Source organism: Pristis pectinata, chromosome 9, assembly GCF_009764475.1.
Source record: "Pristis pectinata isolate sPriPec2 chromosome 9, sPriPec2.1.pri, whole genome shotgun sequence".
Taxonomy (NCBI): Eukaryota; Metazoa; Chordata; class Chondrichthyes; order Rhinopristiformes; family Pristidae; genus Pristis; species Pristis pectinata.
The window spans coordinates 90,365,925-90,387,772 of record NC_067413.1 but is presented as its reverse complement, the minus strand read 5'-3'; the positions used below and the strand labels follow the sequence as shown (position 1 = coordinate 90,387,772).

The window sequence follows — 21,848 nt, the reverse complement described above, 5'->3', positions numbered from 1 at the left end:
CCCTGCCCTCCTTTATGCTTCAGAGACCTGGACCACTTAAAGCAGGCACCTTAAGGCACTGGAAAAATATCACCGACTCTGTCTCTGTAAAATCTTCCATATTCACGGGAAGGGCAAACAAAACTAATATCAGTATCCTCTCCCAGGCCAACGTCCCCAGTATTGAAGGTTTAGTTATTCTCAGGTGACCACATTAGACAAGTCACGTCATTGGTATGCACAACACCAGACTCCTAAAACAGATGGTCTATTCTGATCTCTATCATGTGAAGGGAATAGAACAGTACAGCACAGAACAGGCCCATCGGCCCACAATGTGCCGACGTAGCTAATCCCTCCTACCTACAGATTGCCCATATCCCTCCATTTTCCTTTCATTCATGTGCCCATCCAAGCCTCTCTTATAGGCCCCTAAAGAATTTGCCTCCACCACCCTATCAGGCAACGCATTCCAGGCATCCACCACTCTCTCAGTAAAAAAACATACCCCTCACTCTGTTCTGAACCTACCCCCTTTCACCTTAAGTGCTTGCACCTTAAGTGCATGCCCTCTGGCACTCAGCCTCGGCCACTCCAGAGAGAAGAGACCAAGTTTGTCCAACCTCTCCTGATAGCACATGCCCTCTAATCCAGGCAGCATCTTAGTAAACCTCCCCTACACCCTCTCTAAAACCTCGACATCCTTCCTATAGTGAGGTGACCAGAACTGCACGCAATACTCTAAATGCGGCCTCACCAGATTTCTATAGGGATGCATCATAACTTCTTGACTCCTATACTCAATACCTCAATTAATGAAAGAAAGCATTCCATAACCTTTCTTAACCATGCTATCTACCTGTGTCATCACTTTCAATGAGCCGTGGATTTATACCCCACAGTCTTTCTTGTACCAGGTGCTCAGAGAAAAAAAGATTCAAGGATGTGCTCAAAACCTTCCTAAAGAAAGCATAATCTCCACTGACTATTGGGAACCTTTGGCCCATGACCACTTAAAGTAGAGAAGGTTGAGAGGTTGAGAACCTTGAGACCATGAATTGGGAGCACACAGAGGCCATGTGTAAGTGGCAGAAGGAGCCAAGCACTTCACAAGCTACCCATTCACCTGCCCTGTCAGCCATGAGCTGCCCTTATATGATGAGATGGACTCTGACCTCACGATCTACTTTGTTGTGATGTTGCACCTTATTGCACTGCACTTTCTCTATAGCTGTGACACTTTATTCTGTACTGTTATTGTTTTTACCTGTACTACCTCAATGCACTCTGTACTAACTCAATGTAACTGCATTGTGTAACAAATTGACCTGTACGATCAGTATGCAAGACAAGTTTTTCACTGTACCTCGGTACAAGTGACAATAATAAACCAATACCAATACCCACCTGTATGTGAGTCTGCAGTTGCCCATTTTCCACTTTAACCATCTTAAAATCTGCAACACCAGAGTGGAATTAAGTCATCTATGATATCAAGGGACTGCCTAAGAAGAAGAAGAAAATTCCTTATATGATTAGCACTTATCTTGGCTTTTTTGAACTCTGCACATCTATTTATAATTTGTCCTGCACTCAAATTTAAATTGCATAGCATTGTTTATTTCAGCAAATTGCAAAATGAAAATAGACTTTTCCTGGATTCAAATGTGACAGAAATCATTTCTAGTCTTTTCCATCAGCCCACAGATTTGGCTGAGCTCCTCAAAGTATGAATTATATTTATAGACCTGACATGTATTCTGCATTAGACACACATAAACTGGTGATAACCACTGTGCAATGTTCCTTTTGGAAGATTGTCAGGAGGATTAGTCCATATTATTGAAAAACATGATGATGCTGGAGGAACTCAGCAGGCCAGGCAGCATCCGTGGAGAAAAGCAGGTGGTCAATGTTCCGGGTCAGCACCCTTCCTCAGGACTGAAGATAGGAAAAGGGGAAGCCCAATATCTAGGAGAGCAGTGATAGGTGGACAAAAGAGGGGAGGTGGGGCAGGCACAAGGTGGTGATAGGTAGATGCAGGTAAGAGATAGTGATAGGCAGGTGTGGGGGAGGAGGGGAGAGCAGATCCACTGGGGGATGGGTACAGGGAAGAAGAGAAGAAGCATGGTGGGTGGGAGGGTGGGCTGTGGGTAAGGAGTGGGGGAGGGGAATTACCTAAAGTGGGAGAATTCAATGTTCACACCATTAGGCTGCAGGGTTCGAAGACAGAAAATGAGCTGCTGTTCCTCCAGTATGCGCTTGGAATTCTCTTGGCAGTGGAGGAGGCCATCGTGTGGTTCATCTAGATTCTAGCATCCGCAGTCGTTTGTTTCTTTAGCCCATATTGTTCTAGGAACATCCATTTTTGGGTATACCCAGAACAATTAGATTTTATTAATGCAACTTCACACTGAAGGTCCCTGATTGGGGCTTAGTTTGAGAATGGGTTTGTTTGCTGGGAGATGATGCCCACTGGTTAGTAAAGTAAGATCCATTACTTATCTCCAAACGTTCAGGCTCACCATCCCTTAGAGTTACCATCTTCTCTCCCCCATTCGTCAATTTCACCTCCCCTTCACCTCCCCTTCACACACACCCCCCCCACCCCCACCCTCCCCGCCTCCAGCCCAGGCCCTGACCCTGACTCCCAATCCCTCGACCAGTCCCACCTGGCCCAGTCGCCTGACTTATCCAAATCCTTTCAACTCCCTGACCCTGATTTCTGAGTAGTGAGTTCCAAACCTCAGTCCGCCACAAGGATTGTCACTAGCTGAACCCTTCTACGAATTGGGCCCTGATTATGGAACTTCAATGTCCGCACTCCCTCCCCAAATCCCTGATCATTGGTCATTGAAATCCACACCCCTCACCTCAGTCCTCCATTGTGTACCAGCCCCCAGCCTGAGCCAAGGATTGGGCATCCAATGCCCTTCACCCCATCCCCAACCACTACCACCTTTGTCTCTGATCGGACCTCTGATCCCTGAACGAGCTGGTCAGACCCTGGTCAGATCCCTAACTGCTCTTGTGCATGCTCTTGTGCTAGTTTCCTTTCCATGATTCGAGTGAAGCATCACTGTGTGAAAGACAAAATGTTACAATCTCAGCACAAAAGTCGCAACTTCAGTACTTGCAGAGATGGTGCTCTTCAACATTAAGGAACACCAGACTCCCTCCAGTCTGTGGGGAATCTGACCTATTGCAAAGCATGTCAGGTCCACCCTGCCACTTGCTTCTGACATGCTGCAGGAGAAAGAAAAGTGGAGGTTGCGACTTATTGAAGAATAGACTAAATAAATTAAGGGAGTCTGAAATGTTGTTATCCTGTGCCTCCAGCCTGGTGCCACACTCCAAGGAGCATGGGTTGGAGAATTAGCACTGTAGTTCTGTAGTTCTGTAGCTCAGTCTCTGACCCATGATCTTGCTAATCACAGCTCCCTCTGGGATCCCTGGATCATTATATTTGTCCTCAATGCAATGCCAGATTTTATTGCAATACAAAAAAATGGTGTACTTGTATTTATTATATTTTACTTGCCCAGTATTCAGGGGATCAATAAACTCAATACAGCACGATGTTTTCATCTCATTCCCCAACACGAAGGGTGGTAAGGGGATTTTACCAAGTTATATAACACTTATTTACTATTTTCCATTAAAATAAGACTCCAATTTGTTGTGGCAGGCTGCCTTTTGGATTGTTTTGTTTGGTAAGACTTCCATTTTCAGCATTTAGGGTTTTATCTATTTTTCCAGACACAGCTTGTGGAGCTGCTGCTTCACAGTGCCAGAGATCCACGTTCAATCCTGACCTCGGGATTAGAGATGCACGTTCTTCCTGTAACCGTGTGCGTTTTCTCTGTGTGATCTCACTTCTCTCACATCACAAAGACCTGAGGGTTGGGAGGTTAATTGGCCACTGAAAATCACTCCTGCTGTGTGGGTGAGCAATAGAATCTGGGAGTAATTGAGGAAGCTGTGGGGGGAATAAAATATGGAATTATTGTCAATGGGTGTCCGACAGTTAGCATGGACTTGGTGGGCCAAAGGGCGTGTTTCCGTGATGCATCTCCCCAAGTTGCTGCAAATGAGAAGTGATAGTGTTGCATTGAGGGAAACTTGGCATCTGAGACCTGAATGGAAAGAGAACCCAACTGTACATCTCCTAAACTGATCAGATGAAGGAGTCATAGAATGTTTGCAGCACAGTTGGAGTTCAGTCAGCCTTTTGAGTCTACACTGGCTTTTCATGGAGTAATCACATCTTTCCCATTCCCCCTCATTTTTTTTCCACATCGGCCTTTAGAATGGACTACATGACGCAGGGTCCACCAGGTATAGGATCATAGAGTGATACAGCACAGAAACAAGCCCCTTAGCCCCTGCATCTGCACTGACCATCAACCTATCTGCACTAATCCAATTTTTCCCCATTAACTACCATCCCCAACCATCACCTTGTTCTCCTGCCAATCACCTACACCAGCCAATTTACCGTCGCCAATGAATCAACCAGCCAGCAGTCTCTGGCATGTGGGAGGGAATTATAGCATTTGGGGGAAATCCATGTGGTTCTCAGGGGAAATGTGCAAACTCCACACAGACAACACCAGAAGTCAAAATTGAACCTGTGTCTCTGGAGGTGTGAGGCGACAATGCTCACTATTGTGCCACTCTGCTGCTGGGCTTACAGGTAGTGAGTTCCAATTCATAACTATTCTTTGCAGAAGAAACGTTATTGTTCCCATTCCCCCATTTTTTTGCCATAACTTTAGATATGTGACCAAGGTCATGAGAGAATCAGCTGATAGGAGCAGCTTCCATTGATTTATCTGACCTTACCCCATTATGACCTTGTATATATCTACCAAATCTTTCAGTCTTCTTTGCTCTAAGGAGAACAACCCCACTTATCCAGTCACCAGACTGTGAAATTAGTAACACAAGACTGACCAAAGCCAACTTGAGGTGGTGGGGGGATGGTGGCGGAGGGGAGATGACAATGAGTTTGTTTAAGGAATGTACATCCACTCTTTAAGATAAGATAAGATAAGATAAGATAAGATAAGATAAGATATCTTTATTAGTCACATGTACATCGAAACACACAGTGAAATGAATCTTTTTGTGCAGAGTGTTCTGGGGGCAGCCCGCAAGTGTCACCATGCTTCTGGCGCCAACATAGCATGTCCACAACTTCCTAACCCGTACATCTTTGGAATGTGGGAGGAAACTGGAGCACCCGGAGGAAACCCACGCAGACACTGGGAAAACGTACAAACTCCTTACAGACAGTGGCCGGAATTGAACCCAGGTCGCTGGCGCTGTAAAGCATTGCACTAACCGTCACACTACCATTACCCACTCTGATGTGGTCAAAAACAATGTACAGCACGGTAGCGTAGTCATTGGTGTAATGCTATTACAGCGCCAGCAATCGGGGTTCAATTCCCGCCGCTGTCTGTAATGAGTTTGTACGTTCTCCCCATGACTGCATGGTTTTCCTCTGGGTGCTCCGGTTTCCTCCCACATTCCAAAGACGTACGGGTTAATAGGTTAACATGGGTGTAATTGGGCAGCGTGGACTCTTTGGGTCGGAAGGGCCTGTTAACGTGCTGTATAAATAAAATTTTAAAAAAACAATCAGTGATAAGTGCACATCCCACAAGCTAGCTGGATTCTCTTTAATGGGTGGTAAAGTTGATTCCAGTTCAGGGCAGTAGTAATGCCTTTCTTGCCAGGCCAAAGAAGTTGAGAGCTGAATTGAACACCACAAGAGATTACTTTGGAAATCATTGACCATCCCCCCTCCCCACCCCCTTTCCCCTCCTTGTGCGCCAGATTCACTTCTTGTTTGTCCATTCGTCGCTGGGCCTGGCTCCCATTCGTGCCCAGCACAGGTCTCACCCCTCCCTCATTTCCCCACCTGTCCAGTGATCATTTAGTGCTATCTGCCTCATTATTTGAGACCTGTGGAACTAAACGAGGCCAAGTGATAAAAATCTCTCTGGATCTGGAGTGGGAGCTCATTGCTCACCTAAACTCTTTGCATGGAAAAATACCATCTGCAATAAAATCATGAATATGTGTTCATATTTTAAGTACAATTCAGCAAATTCGGTGAATTCAGTTTGGAACAAACAAGTTTTAAAAAATAGTGTATAAAAATTCATGTTGTTGCTGTAAACAAGGCCAATTTTAATTACTTTATAACTTTCATGAACTTTGGATGAAAGATGGCCGCGTCATAACTACCTCAGGGATACACAGCATTTCATGCCACTGCACTGATAATGATTTTCCGTCCTCTTTAATCATAAAAAAGATGATAGAATAAACTCTGCAGAGACACTCAGAGCTGCAAGTGACTTACTTCCAGTTCAATGTGTGATATTTGAATAAAATAGAAGGGTTTAGTGTTGCCACTCTCAAAGCTTCTGCAGACTGAATGTGGTAGAACATCTCAGTAGGTTCATTCTCAACACATATTAATTGCCATAGCAGCAGTACAGTCCATTCAAACCATTCCACATCTCTGAAGAGCAGAGGAAGGCAGGGATCACTACTGTCCACTGGATCACAGGTTTTGTGCCGGGTTTGAGGTTTTGACCTTAAAATCATCTTTTCGTCAATTGGTCAAAGTCTGTGCTGGTATACTGGATTATTGATGTCTATCTTCGCCAAGAGGTGGCTCCCAACACATAGCAAGTGGTCTTGGATCTTGGTGTGGATCTTTGTTGCTTGAAAGCAATATTGTACAGTGAGGACTAATGGCCTATCTTTTGTGGATATGGTCCATTCTCTCATATGCTTCAGTGAACAATAATTCATCCTCTCAATGCGCACACATGCATCCTCTGTGTACTATAACTTGATTCTAAGGTGAAGCCAATGTAAGTTGAACAGTTTCTCATCCATCCCATAGCTTAGCTCTACTCCTGCAGGAAACTTTTTTGGATGGAAGATCTCCCCACAGCAGACACTTGCAAACGCTGGAGAGATACCACCAATATTGCTTCCACAAATAGTCCAAATCCACTGACTAAATGAATGGACCATCATCACCAGCACTGAGGTTCTAGTTACACTCAACCAGCTCTGATGGTCGGGTCATATCGTTTATATGCCTCACACCAGACTCACAAGACACACCCTACTTTGGTCTACTTCAGGAAGAGAATACCGTGAGATGGAGAAAATGCATAAAAGATGTTTTCAAAGTCTCCTTGAAAAAAATATAATGAAGCAAGTCTCCTGGATCCCAAGGGACTGTTTAAAAAGATGAAGACAATCGATACAATCAAGACAAGTTGAAATAACAACTGAGTGGAATTCTGGTGAACTTTTAAAAAATCTGTAGTTTAATGGCCCAAGCTGACATATTATTCATTGTACATACAAATGTTAATCAAATGAAAATATTGCAAAAAGATGAGTGAAAACTATCTTTCAGTTAGGGAGATGGTATATGGATAGAAAATGTTGTATAAAGGGAAGCACTCAGTGTTCGTTAATGATTCATGTTATCAATTACTGATTCCTTTGTTGTGCCATTTAATCAGCTACCAGATATAATCCTACTACACTGTACCAAGTTTCTTGAGAATGCTGCAATGTAAATATCCTGTCTTGTGGACATTTTGGTCTCTTGAATCGTTTCCCTATCACTTTAAATTTGTGCGATGTTCAACAAATGGCCAATAGAAGCAACTTCCCTGTATTTTCCTGATCTAAACTCATTATGATCTTGTGCACCTCCACCAAATCTCAGCCTTCTTTGTTCTAGGTCTTGTTTCAGAAATTTCAAAAGGAGGCTGCAGAAAAAAATATTTGAAGATAATCTGCATTTCACACAGAGTGTTTAAACTTTTTGATGTGCAATGCTTACTACTTGGATCTAACCTTGCTTAAAAGACCAACATAGCAAAGGATAAGTTTCAATACCTGATAAATTTCAAATGTAAATACAGACAAGTGGAGACTGGAGATTATCACTGCAAGGCTGTGATAAGTGAACAATTCCAGTTTACGTCCTGGGCACAGGGTATATGCATTTAGAGTAATGCAGAAGACAGCAAGAACTTTGTAACTGGATTAGAATAGTGATATTATACATTTTACCTAATTTATTATAACATTGTGATATGTACAATTTATGTTGTTTAAAAACCACCTGTCTAGTAATGTTACCAATTTACCAATGTGTTAAACAGAATTAAAGGTGGTTCCTATAGTGATCTGTCATGTGACAGAAGATGCTTGTCATGTGACAGGAAGTAGTTTGATCATGTATATGAAATAACTTTGCCTTTGGACTGTGATTGTGAGTGATGTCAATGGATTTAAAACAGAGAAGATACTCTTATGTTCAATGTTGCCGGGAATCCCCAACAATAGAAGGAATGTGCAAACACTTGTTCTTGACAACTGTTTGTGTCTTGGATTAACTGAGTGGAGTTATTTATTGAACTGTGGTCATGAGTGGTGTCAAGAGTTGTTGACGACTCTTACATTTGCTGTTGTCAAGAAAAATCAGAGGGCTATAAGAGTTGCTTTTATTTTAATGGGGCAAACTGTAATAGGGCAAACTGTTGTGTCCTTGTTACTAATTGCTTAATAAAACAATTTTTCAACATATTGATGAGATTAGAATTGTATTGCAGTAAGCCAGCACTTTGTAAACAATACATCATAGTAATTCATTCGATTTTTATGTGAGAAGGAATGCATGAATATTATACTTGAATGCAGATTACAATTGTACTGGCAAATATAATACCTTCTGGTACAGGATGCACATAGATGCAATCACAAGGAAGGCACGCCTGTGTCTTTACCTTCTTAGAAGGTTAAGGAGGTTCAGCATGTCACTGAACACTCTGACAAACTTCTGCAGATGTACTGTTGAAAGTATCCTGACTGGTTGCATCATGGTTTGGGACGGCAATTCAAATGTGCAGGAAAGTAAGAAGCTGCAGAGAGCTGTGGACTCAGCACAATACGTCACGTCACATCACATCCCTCCCCACTATTGGTAGTATCTACAGAAGACTGCTCCAAGAAGGTAACATCTATCACCAACAATCCCCACCATCTGGGTTGTAACATCTTCATGCAGCTGCCATCAGGCAGGATGTACTGAAGCCTGAAATCCAGTACCACCAGGTTCAAGAATGGCTACTTCCCTTCAACCATTTGGTTCCTGAACCAATTGACACAACCCTAATCACTACAATATAGCAACACTATGACACGTTGATCACTTTGCACTAAATGGACCCTTTTTTTGTTATAATTGTATTCTTTCTTGTAGAAATTGTGCACAATTTATGCTTAACTTATGTCTTTTGCAGTGAATGCTGCTCATCTGATGCTATGTGCCTGTGATGCTGCTGCAAGTAAGTTTTTCATTTCACCTGTGCACCTAGTTAAAGAATATTCAGCCTGCCTATTTTTTCTCAGAATTTTTTCTGCATTTTATGCTATTTGCCATGTCCTATTATGTTCACATGTACTCATGCATACGACAATAAACTCCATATTGAGTTTGAGATATTCTGCTAACCTATGTAGCACAATAATATGAGCATGTAATCATGTAAGCAATAGTCTTTAATGGAAAAGACAGAAGATTAACTTTTTTTGTACTATCTGTACAACATCTTGAGCCACCATACATTTTTACTAGGGGGCTATTAATTATAAACAAGACCACAATCTTTATATCTCTAAAAGACTATTTTTACTGTTACCCAGAACTACTACATGTAGGCTGTTGATATTAGGCAGCCCAAATCTAGACTTACACCCATTTTGCATGAACACTTCTAGCTTAAGTTTTATCAATCTGTTGTGATCATTATTACATGTAATTAACAATTGTTTGTGTAAAATTAAATACAAGGTGCACAAAAATGCTGCTGTAAGACAAATAGTCAATAACAAGTGAGAAAGAGTTAGCAATGTTTAATGCTAACAATAGAAATTAAACCAATGGTTACTAGCAGACTTGCAATGTTAACTGATCTTCATCACATCAAGTTTAAGACTTCAATGGAAGTTTCTGATCTTCCTCACAAGGGGATCCACAGAAAAAAGCAAACATTTCTCGAAGGTCCTATTATTTAGTGCAGAATCTTTTAAACATCCGTAAGAAAGTTTTAACGCTACCAGCAAATCAATTTCTTGTTACTGTGATACACTTAAGGTTCCTCCAACATCATTGTTAATTAAGGTCACACATAACAGCTACAGTCTCACATTGCATCAACTATTGGGAAAGCAATTTAAAACAAACGTAGACTGTATAAAACAACTTGGCTTGCATAAGAATGCCAATATCAGCAATGACCTCTCCATGTTCCTTATCAGTTCTCGTTTCTACATAATTAAAACAAGGCTGATCAAGTTCAAACAGTAATTATTGTTCAGCTTTAGTAAACTTCAAGAATTGTTAAGCAGTGAATTAATACTGTCACTCTAAAGTACAGAAACAACAACTAAAGCTGCCACTGAAGGAGCATAATCATAGTTTCCATGCCATCAAGATGGTTAACTACTTAGATAAATCTGCAATCAATGTGAAAACTGCACCAAAGCACTCATCAAGAGTCTCTTGTCATAGATCAAACAACTGCAAGTCAATTCTACTGCAGTGATTTTCAAAATAAAAAATTCCTGAGCAGATTCCATTCTATAAGGATAGTATAAGAACATAAGGAAGAGAAGCAAGAATAAGCCATTGAGCCCTGAGTGCCTGCTTCATCATTCAACAAGATCATGGTTGATCTTTTACTTCCTACACTAAGCCCAAATCTCTTGGTTCCTTTAACATCTAAAAATCTATCAAATTCTGTCCTGAATGCACTCCATGACTGAGCCACTATAGCCATCTTGGGTAATAAATTCTAAAGATTCACCACCCCACGGCTGAAGAGAATTCTTCTTATATCAGTCCTGGATATTCAACTTCATATTTTGAGACCAGTCACCTGGTTCTAGACACATTAGTCAGAGGAAACATCAACTCTGCATCTAGCCTGTCAAGCAGCTTAAGAATTTTGTATGCTTCAATGAGATCCTTCAAAATTCGAGAGAGTATAAGCCTAGTTGGCTTAATCTCACCTCATTCACTAGAAGTCCATCTGGTGAACCGGTGTTGCACTCCCTCTATCTCAAATATACACTTCCTTTGCTATTGAGATCAGACCTGTACATATTATTCCAGTTGCACTCATCAGGGTTGGAGCGAGACATCTCTATTCTTATACTGAAACCTTCTTGCAATAAAGGCCAACACACTATTAGCTTTCCTAATAGCTTGCTGAACCTGCATATTAGCTTTCTGCGATCGGAGTACAAGGACACCCTGATCCCTCTGAACACCAATATGTTTTAATCTCTGACTAGTAAAAAAATATTCAGCCTGCCTATTTTTTCTCAGAATTTTTTCTGCATTTTATGCTCTCTGCCATGTCCTATTATGTTCACTGCACCTGTTCATATCCACAGCACTTCTCTGCATCCTCCTTGTGGTATTGTCTACCATTTGGCATTGTATCATCATTAGGGTTGGGGAGTAGAAAACAATGGGTGAAGGTCATTTAGCACCGATAACCTATTTCTCCATTTAATTAAATCACTGTTCATCAGTATCTTCACTCCATAGAGCTATCTCAATTCCTTGTCTAACACAAATCCAGTGAGGCTCAACCTCAACAGCTTTTCCAAGTCTGGAATTAGATTTCCACAGCCTTTCGTGTAAAGGAGTGCCACATGACATCATCACTGAATATTGAAACCTTAACTTTAAGGATAGAACCTAGCCCCTTGTTCTGAACTCTCTCAGCAGAGGAATTAATTTCTCTCCTCTGATCTTCTGAGCAGCTTTAAAAATCGTAAATGCCTCAATTACATTTGTTTTAAATCTTCAATATAAGCATATTCCATACATACTTCTTCAAAAGTTTATTGTTAGACACAATTTTTGGTGAATTTATGTGGAAGTTCTCTCATTCATCTGCCATAAGTTCAGCTGGAGAATTCTCAATCAAAAACAAGAAAATCTCCTTCTGTGGCACATCCACCAAAGTTATCTTCAACAATTGGGAGGGAACTCCCTGGAAGCTCACACTTTGTCAGTGCATTTTGGAATACGTCATATGGAGGGAGTCTTGAACCGTGTAGGTTGCCGTCATAAACCACTGGAGAAATAACATAAGCAGGTGTTTGTAACTGTTGTTAATCATCCTTCTTTGAGGATTCCACTGGCGTCCTTCACAGATGTGGTGCAATATTGGAAAAATGTTCACAGAATTTCATCAAAATGATCATTTTCTTTAATGCAAGCACAGAACCTTTTGACTCACTCCATCTATACTTCCCCATGCTTTGTCACCATTGTTACACCACTGGCTGGTGCATTTCTCAAAGAAATGGGACTGGTCAGTCATCTGTATGTGCATTTTGTATGCTACCTGTGACATTCTGATACCAAAATAAATGAAAATGTGAACTCTGCTGATTGACATTCATTGCTGACACAAAGTTCTATCTGTGAAATAAATCAGTTTTCCAGGTAGGCTTTTGTTTTTTATTTGTTCATTATAATTAAAATCTTCAAGACCTTCACTTGAATCTTCTCTTTTGTTCTTCTTTTCCCCCATTTCTCTGCATCATACAACGTGCTTTTCTCTATTCAACCTGAAATATTATTTCTGGTTTACTCTTCAAGATGTTGCCTGACCTGCTCAGCATTTCCAGCATTGTATTTTAGTTTTATTTCGAGCATGCAATTTTGCTGTGCATATATCAAAGAAGAACTTACATTTATCGCTCTACTCTCCCCTTGCTTCTGCCCTTCCCCACCACAATAATAAAGAAAATGTGATTGTAATTAATTGCAGGTAATTTCAACATTACCCCTTAATTATAAGTCAAAGCAAGATGCCATGAGCCAATGATATGCACTGATTATGTCAATCAACAAATTGCCCCTTCAAAACATACTAAATGAATGATAACATAAGCCTCAGAGCGGAGAAGATGTTGAAAATCATGTTGTTGCATTCCTAGAAAACAGCCTTTATTACAGGCACGGTAGTGTAGCGGTTAACATAACACTTTACAGTGCCAGTGACCCGGGTTCAATTCTGTCTGTAAGGAGTTTGTACGTTCTCCCCATGTCTGTGTGGGTTTCCTCTGGGTGCTCCGGTTTCCTCCCACTTTCTAAAGACGTACAGTTTAGGAAGTTGTGGGCATGCTATGTTGGTGCCAGAAGCGTGGTGATACTTACAGGCTGTCCCCAGAACACTCTACGGAAAAGATGTATTTCACTGTGTGTTTTGATGTACATGTGACTAATAAAGATATCTTATCTTGTGACTTTCCATAACGAGAGAACATCTGCATATGTGTCAAGAAATGCAACTTGAAAAAAAAATTATATTTTGTGCTGATTTATTAACTTTTTTTGATATAAATTCTGTGAGAGTGAATTTCATTCTGCATCTCAAATTTTTGGGTTGTGACTCGTAAATTAGGTAAGGGCAAATTTTTGTAACCCAAATGGCTGTACCGCAGGGGATCACCTGATTCCTGGAATTATGATCTGATATAAACTGACTGTAAATGTGATGAATGCAGATTCGTTTATGGCTTTCAAAAGAAAATTGGATAAATATCAGAAGATAAAACAATTGATAGGCTTTACAGAAAAGCAAGTATAGGATTACTGGAGTGAATGGCCTCCTTTTGTGCTGTAACAAATTTATCAATCAATTAAGCATTCCCTAATTAATGTCAATTGCATTTTTCCAGATTCATTAACTGGTCTGATCATTTTTCAAAAAATTAGTCCGAATTGGCTATAGATTCTATCACTTACCTCAACTGTACCAGGGATGTGACACAATGGCTCTTTCAGCCTCCAAATGGAAAGTCATTGTCTTACCCTTCTGCTCCCTTCTCCAATCTTAGGCACTTCGCTTTGGGTTTGACTCCTCTTATTTCTCTTACAACATTTTGGCCCTCTTCCAACCCTCAACCCTAAGTTTTACAAAAGGAAAAATGATGCTGATGAGAAGTTATCAACCTAAAGCTCCTGTTTCTCCCTCCACAGGTGCTACATGACTGGTTGAATGTTTCTAGTGGTTTCTGTTTGATCCCCAAGTTTACACCATGATACTTTTTCCTTCCTTAGTCTCTGAACTGAACAACTTCTCATGTTTAAAGATTTCAATCTCCATCTAAACTCACCTTACTTTCTATTTTTGATTGACTCTTCTGCCCTGCAACAACATTCTTTCCCATAGTGTCAGCCTTCTCCTAAACATTGGTAGCTCACTGTGTGCCATAATAATCATTGGCCACTTCCTTGTCAACATCCGCACCCACCATTCTCTCTAGCCCATTTCCTCATGAAAAATATTTCTTCCCCACATCTTTTATAATGTCAAATTTTGTGTCTTTTTGACCTCTATTCACCTCAAAATATCAGAAGTTGATGATTTTCTCAAAGAAACCCTCCCTCTTTTCTGCCCACATAATGATTATTAAAAACTTTAACACTCTACATCATCCTTTGACATCCTTTAGTATTGTCCACTGCCCTCATTTTTATTGCATCAAGTCGCAGGGAAACAAATCCTATCTGCAGATTACCACATCATATTACTACACATGATTCACAACCAAAATTGTTCATTGTTCAGGATTATCCTGGAGATCAAAGATAATCCCCATGGTCTCTGCTGTCCTATCAACTGTCTGCTGAAATCCTATATCTCTGGCTCCTCAATTCTCAATGTCTGATTTACTTTCCTTTCGGCATGAATGCACTGGTGATCATGTCAAGAATGACAGCCACTGTCAAGTGAATAAGATGAATAAACCATTCCTTAAATTTCACTGGAAAATGTCTCTTGCAATGCAGGCAAGAGGAAATCTCATCCAAAAGTCTGTGTAAGGGATTTTTACGCGCTCAAGTACTGAATGGAACCTGAAATTAGAAGCACTCATGCTACAACTGAACACTCCTGATCAACAGCTTTTTTAATAATATCTGAACCATGGGCTGAGACTGCTCAGTTTCCTAATGTGTGTATCCAGTGGATATATTTTCATACTCAGAGAGAAGCAGAAACAGAAAACTCCCCATTTTAATTTGGTTTACTACTCATCAATCTGTTTTCTCAACCATAGAAACAGGTCCTCCCCAGCTTACGAACACCCAGCGTATGTACAGACCGTATATATGAGTGACCACTTGGGAGACCAGCGGGATGGATTGCTGGGTGCTGCGGGGCTTCAGGCATCTTCCGCTGAGTGGGAACTCGAGTTGCAGCCGCATTTCGGCTTATGATCAGTGCCCAGGGAAGGAACCCTGCTGTGACCTGGGGATGACCTCAGTTAACTTTTAGGCCCAAGCTTGCAGTAGTAAGGACAATAAAATAATTGGCATTATCCACTATAACACCACAAATCAAAGGGAAACATTAGATGCTCTTTGACAATTTTCTTACCAACAACACATCAGGTGGGGGTTTAGAATAAAGTTGATATTCCCTTTGTTCCCTCCATCCTCCTCCCTTTTCTGCAATGTAACTCATGTTCAATGTCCAACTCTTCTGAGTTCTGACGAAAGGTCAACAGAAATGTTAACTCTGTTTCTATCTCTACAGGCAGGCATGGTAGTGTAACGGTTAGTGTAACGCTTTACAGTGCCAGCGACCTGGCTTCAAATCCGGCTGCCGTCTGTAAGGAGTTTGTACGTTCTCCCTGTGTCTGCATGGGTTTCCTCCGGGTGCTCCGGTTTCCTCCCACATTGCAAAGATGTACGGGTTAGGAAGTTGTGGGCATGCTATGTTGGTGCCGGAAGCATGGCGACACTTGCGAGCTGCCCTCAGAAGGCTATGCAAAAAGATGTGTTTCACTGTGTGTTTCGATGTACATGTGACTAATAAAGATATCTCACCTTACAGATGTTGCCTGGCCTGCTGGCTATCCCCAGCTCTTTTTATTTCAGACTTCCAGCAACTGCAATTCTTTGTTTTTCTCTTTGATAAAATTTGAGATATTATCCCATCCCACTGAGTGAGAAAGTGGTGCCTATTTTTACTCTACTCAAATATTCCATTGAATATGCTTAGATGAAGCAAGTCGGGTGGAGAACAGCATTTGATCCAAAACCCACCATACCCACCACAGATATTTAGATTAAAATTGGATATTATCTATTTAAATCGAGTCCATTCACACAGCAATGCTTATTATCATATTTTTCTAAGAGACAAAATAGAAATGTTGTCAACAGAAATGTTGTCAACTCTTTGGAAGAAAGAGTTATACACCTAAAAACAATACATCCAATGAAAATGTCTTTAAATTATTCACAAGTAACAACAAGACTTAAAAATTACCTGTAGCTGATCTTCAAATGGTTCTCTTTTTGAAGTCTCACTGGTTTTGCACTTGGCAGCCTAAGCCTAAAGGCGTATTTGTTTGGTATTAACCATGTGCACAAATGCCCATCGCTGCAGGAGGAGGAGGATCAAAGCTGGTGCAGTCATTGATGAAGATCTGAGAATGAAAGATTTTCAGAGATAAGCCAGGGAGAAGACTGCATCCTTTCCCTCCTTCTGGCAAAAAGACACAGTTACTGAGAAGGTCTGCTATTGTCAGATTGACGCGTTCCCTGAGACTAAATCCTGGTGTCCCTGACTGACATTTTGTCATTTTCCTATAATCTGGCAACATGTTGAAAGGTCTTATGCTTTTGTTATGAATTTACCTTCAACCAATTAATTATAGGATAAAAATCCAATTAACTTAGAAGCCTCAATAATAGCTCTGTTTGTCAATACTATATGTAATTGAGACATGCGCAGATCCAAACCTGAATGACTTTCCATTGCGCATAAGTGATCATTGGGTGAGACCGGATCAGACGCAGCTTTTCTTCCAGATGGACAGTACACTGTCTGGTTTCACAGAGGTGGTATGTCCACTTTGAACAGGTGTTAACAAAGGTGTTATTGCAGAGGTCATTATGTGGGGAGGGAATTTGACCCAGAGAATTGATGGGATAGAGATCAGTGTTGGCAGATATCACTAAAAGCTTTTTTAACTGGTTAGGTTCATAGGATGTTTTAGGAGTCAGGATGAATTGGAGGAAAATCAAATAGTTTTGGAAGGGAGATCTAACGGACAGGGCAATATGTCTTCAAGGGCACTTGCGACTGGTGATAGTGGAATGAAAACTGGAAACTGGAACATGAGGAAAAGATGTAAATAATTGACTGCGGCATTTTAAACAAGGAGGAGAAATATGAAAAGAAACAGAAGCTGACTGAGCATAGGTAAACTGTTAGGTAGATTCTGAAACCATTACACAACATCAAACTTGGATGGTGGAACCACGGGAAAGCACCCAGGTGTTTTTGGGGAGTTCTAAATTAATATCCAGAAATAACATGAAGCAAAGTTGCTATTTCTGCATTCAAGCAGTAGGTGAATTAACTGGAAAATCATTCCATTTTGTTAGCTGCACACTATCCAATAACATAATTCAATCCAATGTAATTATGTTGGTGGTCAGCAGGATGTTTCCAGAATTTTTGCCACCATATCTCATCTCATTTGTTCTGGTGATTTTTTTTATGCCAATAGTTGTCCAAAATGCACTATCTGAGTCCACACATCCCTTTCAGTGAGATTTAGGGGGCTCCTGGCAGTCAAATCTCATCCTAAATCTGTGCCTTCAAGAGTGGAGTAAGTAAATTGGAAACCAGATAACAAGGATTAAGACAGCTTAACACATGCAGTTAATTAAATTTGTTTAAACCTGAAGGAACAGATTTAAGGATAAGAAATTTATCTTCAATAGCTAGGGCTAAATGTATGCAATAGTATTGACTGCCAGTTGTTCTCACTTTCTGATGTAAGCTGCACTGAAGGCAATGGAAGTAAACTTTGGAGGTGAAGAGAACTGGCGGCCAACACTCACACAGGTGTTTAATGCCAGCTGCCAAGGCACATTTCTCGCCCTAATGTGCTCTTTTTCTTCAGCAATATTGTAACATATTGTAATAATTCATACTCTTCATTGCTATGAGGCCATTCAGTCCATTGAGTCTATGCCAGTTATTAGAACAATCCCATCAATTCTATTCCTCATTTATCTCCCTGTGACCTTGTCCATCAACTCCACTCTGAGTTTCCCACCACCCACCCACACAAGGCATGGTTTAGGGTAACCAAGTAACCTATCAGCATGTCTTTCGGATGAGGGGGAAAGCTGGTTCCCAAGGGTCACAGGAAGCACATGCAAACAGCACACACACACAGCACAGGAGCTCAGGAATGAACCCAGATCGCTGGAGCTGTGAGCCAGCAACAACACCTGTTGAGCACATGCAACCCGCAACCTAATTAAGTACATGGCTTAATTAAATACCATCTCTTTTATGACTAAAGACCAAGGCTAAACAAGGCTAAATGAGAAAGGGGCCTAAAGATTAAGGGTTTTTCAGATCGATGAGCCAGCAGGTGGAAAAAGCAGTAAATTCAAGATTATTGCACTCATTCTGTGACAAAGTGATAAATTCAACAGACACTTTTTACATTCAGGTACCTTGGTAAATGCTACGTTCTGGAAGGCCGTTTTTAGGTGCTTCACTTAACCATTGAAATGAATGTCCTTTGGAAACACAAGACCCTGCTGATGCTGGAATCTGAAGCAACACACGAAATGCTGGAGGAACTCAGCAGGTCAGGCAGCATCTATGGAGGGAAATGGACAGTCGATATTTCGGGCCGAGACACTTCGTCTGAACTCCTTTAACCTTTGTCCTTTGTCCTCCTGAATGTCCTTTGTCCATTTCTAGACCTGTTTCCAATATTGGTAAAAAGTGGAGTGAAGTTATCTTCTTCTTTCTGCAATGCAAAACTCAGGACAAGGGGCAGGCCACAAAATAAGAAGTCTCTTTAAAACTTACTTTAATGTGGAGGAAAGAAGAACAGGTGTACTTAGTTGGGTTCAGCAGAGGAAGAGTAGTTGGAGCTAACAATGGCATTGAACACCTGACTTACCATGATAAGACCCGATGTCAAGTTTTAGACCTTCCTCACAGCTTTCTGGAATGTCTTGGCAATGCACTACGGGAATTTTACATGACTTAGACACCAATATTTTGGGATCAATGTGATTATATGTGACAATACATAGCCTGTAATGAGGCACTGAATTGTGCTTCTTCTGTGCCAGTGGTATAATTACAAATGAAGAACCCTGGTTATGTAGCAGTAATGTCAATTGACGTGAAATGTTCATTTGACGTTGCTGCGAAGATATTAGAACACAAACATCTGGCACAAGGCAGGGTCAACCTCCACCAAATAGCCTTTAATGCAAGGAATCATGGGTTCCCCTCATTGGCACAGTTTTTGGGTATTTGCCACAGAAGAAAATAATGGTATCAGCTTCAGTTGCATTGATGAACAGCATTCTGAAAGTGAGGTCTTTTTTTATGTTTTGTAGAACAGCCTCTATGTACCAATCTTCCAAACTGAGTCTCCACTCTGCTGACAGAGGTTGTGAAAGTGGTATGCCCAATTCTGTGTCTGTCCAGGAACTTTTAACATTAAGTTATCCAAAGCTGCCCCACTATTTCCAGCATATTTCTTATATTTAAAAAGCTCCAAACCGTATAAATCTATTCAGAACTTTAATATCTATTTGACCTCATGTCATCCATAAAAATTACATGCTAAAATGGTGCTGCTGTACAAGTTTTGTTTGGTCCGGACGGTGGTGAAGGAGGTAGGGTTACGAAGGATAGTGATTTTTTATTCATGTACAAACTGCAATATATAGTGAATTTTTGACTTGGTAAGTTGTGGTTTATTATTGTCACATGTACTGAGGTACAGTGGAAAACTTTGTTTTGCATATGTTCCATACAGATCATTTCATCACATCAATACCTTGAGGGAGTAGAAGGAAAAAGCAATAACTGAATTCAGAATAAAGTGTTACAGTTACAGACAGAGTACAGTGCAGGCAGACAATAAGGTGCAAGGCCATGGGGAGGTAGATTGTGAGGTCAAGAGTCCATCTCATTGTACAAGGGGATCATCCAATAGTCTTAGGACAGTGGGATAGAAGCTGTCCTTGAGCCTGGTGGTATGTGCTTTCAGGCTTTTCTGTCTTCTGCCCAATGGGAGGAGGGATAAAAGGGAATAAGATAAGATATAAGATATCTTTATTTGTCACATGTACATCGACACGCACAGTGAGATACATCTTTTTTGTGTAGAGTGTTCTGGGGGCAGCCCACAAGTGTCATCACACTTCCGACGCCAACATAGCATGCCCACAACTTCCTAACCAGTAAGTCTTTGGAATGTGGGAGGAAACCGGAGCGAGTAGCTTAAATTTCAGCATGGTTCCAGTTAAGAACCACCACTTCAAAACTCTAGCCATGGCAGAACATTCTCCATATAAGTTCCCACATCATGTGCAACTCCTGAAATCATATGTGGCTACCGTACTCATGTTAATCACTCCTCCACAGTCTAAGAAGATATTTAAAAGGGTACATCATTTTGGCTTGTGCTTTCACGTTGGATATCATTTCTTGTGGACCATGTTTTCATTACTTACAAAGGACTCAGACAAATTTGGGTTGTCTGGAGATTCGTAATTATCACTTGCTAGCTGTACAAATTTAATCAAGCAAATTAAAAATGAATTGTTTGACAATCATTAGTGGCTGAAGCTATGTGGAAGCCAGAAACAGATGTTGAAGGCAGATTGAAACCAAGTTCCTCAAAAGGTGTTTAGAGAATTATGTCAAAAATTAACTAAACCAAGGGTAAAATATCACTATTTAATTAAGTTACCTTAATGGGCATTTTAAAGCAATGATAATTTATTTAAGAGTTTAGGCAGTAAGCACAGTTTTTAATTACATCACTTCATAAAGTGAAGCTAAGAATGCTTTAAATTAAATATTGCAATTTGGTTTTCCCACAAAGTAAGTATAGCCACTAAAGTAATCTTCTTAGTTTAAACATATCCATTAAAAAAGATGGGAAGCTTTCTGAAATGTTGGTTCAGATTTGTTCCTGTGTGACTACATCCATAATACTTCATGCCAGGAATAATATAACATGTGTCAAAGACTAAATACTGATAACAGGAAACCACCTATCAAGATTATTCAATTTTAATTTGTCAAAACAATTTCAAATAATAAATTTGAGCCTTGAATACCATCTGAGGCTGACAACAAAGACAACTTGTATTGATCCATGAAGTTTATTATGTTCAAATAACCCTGAAAATTAATCTGTGAGATATTATTGTACCAACGTGTAGATGTTAAGCATTCACAGATGTAATGCATTTGATGAAAAATGCTGGCTCTCCCCCCAGTCGAGTGAAATTTCTGAATATATGTGCCAACAAATTTACAATCACCGGTCCTGATCAAACTTGGAAGTCTGAGTTTGCTGACTGAGGTTTGCCAGCAAGTTCTCAAATCTAACAAATAGCCAAGTTGCTGCAATTTCCAGCTCTTAACACTTGGAGAATCTGCCTGCTTAACCTGAGGAGGAAGATCAGGTCCATTCATTTGAATGGAAGGGAACAGTAGGGACATTTGGAAAGATTCAAAGTCCTTGAAGTGTTTGATGGCTGTCTAAGACTTACGTGCCTGATTATTTTAACATTCCAATTTTTAAAGGCTTCTTTCACTGTCAAAAATTTTCACCCCTATTCTACCTGTTCTACAATTACTACCCACACACCCCACCCCCGTCATGTAGAATGCCAACCATGTCAGAACTTTTCTGCATAAATTGTG

General features: G+C 40.6%; 1 pseudogene; it reads right to left on the bottom strand.

The window, feature by feature from the left end:
* Positions 1-15,331, bottom strand: part of LOC127574029 (40S ribosomal protein S7-like) — a 62,300-nt pseudogene extending 46,969 nt beyond the window's left edge.
* Positions 15,332-21,848: the final 6,517 nt, after the last annotated feature.